We start from the raw sequence: 1722 nt of genomic DNA, 5'->3' as shown, positions 1-1722 counted from the left end.
AAAGTTATCTATCAATGTATGCTTGCAGCTGTTTCCGTATTACCATTAGTAAAACTTTACTCGCATGGGATATCAAAGAGATTGTCCTATGATTGCCACATTCCATTGGGTCACCTCTCTGGAATGAGCATAAATATGGGTCTCTTCCAATCAGTTGGTAAGATAGCTGTCTTCCAAATTTCTTGGTGTAGATGAGTGACTGCCTCCTGTGCTGCCTCACTTTCTTGAAAGATTTCAATTTCTGTCCCATCAATTCCTGGTATCTTGTTCTTTGACAATTCCTTCAGTGCACCTTGGACTTTCTCCTTCAGTATCATTGGCTCTTGATCATATGCTACCTCTTGAAACAGCTGAACATGAACCATGACCTTTTGATACAGTGACTCTGTGTATTCCTTCCATCTTCTTTAGATGCTTTCTGCATCATTCAATAATTTGCCAAGAGAATCCTTCAATAACGAAAGTCAAGGCTTGAATTTTGTCTTCAGTTCCCCCAGCTTGAGAAGTGCTGAGCATGTACTTCCTTTTTGGTTTTCTGACTCCAGATCTTTGCCCATTTTATTATAATATTTGGCTTTATCTTATCAAACTAATCTTTGAAATTTTCTGTTCAGCTCTTGGACCTCCTCTTTCTTCCATTTGCTTTAGCATCTCTACACTGGAGAGCAAGTTTCAGTGTCTCTTCTGGCATCCATTTTGACCTCTTCCTTCTTCCCTGTCTTCTTAATGACTTTATCCTCTCTTCATGTATGATGTTTTTGATGCCATCCCACAACTTTTCTGGTCTTCGGTCTTTAGCGTTTAATGTATCAAATCTGTTCCTTCAGATGATCTCTAAATTCAGGTTGGATATATTCAAGGTCATATTTTTGCTCTTGTGGACTTGTTTTCATTTTCTTCAGCTTCAGTTTGAATTTGCATATGAGCAATTGATGGTATGTTCCACAGTCTGCCCCTGGTCTTGTTTTCACTGGTGATACGGAGTTTTTCCATGTAGTCAATTTGCGCAGACGTAGTCAATTTGATTTCTACGTATTCCATCTGGTGAGGGCCATGTGTATAGTCATCTCTTATGCTGTCTAAAGAAGATATTTGAGAGAACAAGATGCCAGATCAGGTAGAAGTGCAATAAAGGAGCTCTGCCAGCAACAACACAGAATACCCGACCAAGCAGGCTCAGGGGATGGTCCCAGAACTCAGAACCACATATAAAGGAATATTTAGAAGGTTGGAAGCTTTACAGCTAGGGGAATTTGTGGCAGAAGCAAGAAATCTATTGCTTTCTAATTCGAGACGCTCAGCTGCTCAAGGAGCCACCATCTTAGATAAGACCAAACGGAGGAAGGATCAGAGCGGCCACAGACGCCTGGCAGAACCACAGAGATAAAGTGTGGACATTCTTCTCTTTTGGTAGCTGTTCATTGGTCCCTTGCTGTTTGTGCACCTCCATTCGGGTGACTACAGGGGTGCCTGAGCTACTGGGCACCCCAGCCCCACCCTCGGAGAGTTCTACTACGCATGTGCACAGATTTCCTTGAAATTTAAAAAGAGTTTCCAATTAAAACCAAACAGCCACAGCTGGCCCTGAACTGTTTACAACTAGAAAAAAGGCCTGAATGGGGGTGGGGTGGGGGTGGGGGGGTTGTGGAGCGGGACAAGCAGACAAAAAAGGAAATAGGCCGAAAATTAAATTGTAAATTACGTCAAAATGACCAACAGTGG

The 1722-nt window shown here is 42.2% G+C and overlaps 1 protein-coding gene across 1 annotated transcript in view; it reads right to left on the bottom strand.

Annotated features, from left to right (window-relative positions):
• The window catches only part of USP34 (ubiquitin specific peptidase 34), a 307094-nt gene that overhangs the window by 130910 nt on the left and 174462 nt on the right, over positions 1-1722 (bottom strand).

The sequence above is a fragment of the Chrysochloris asiatica genome, unplaced genomic scaffold, assembly GCF_000296735.1.
Source record: "Chrysochloris asiatica unplaced genomic scaffold, ChrAsi1.0 scaffold00052, whole genome shotgun sequence".
In the NCBI taxonomy this organism is placed as follows: Eukaryota; Metazoa; Chordata; class Mammalia; order Afrosoricida; family Chrysochloridae; genus Chrysochloris; species Chrysochloris asiatica.
The sequence above is the reverse complement of the archived record's forward strand: the minus strand, read 5'-3'. Positions and strand labels throughout refer to the sequence as shown.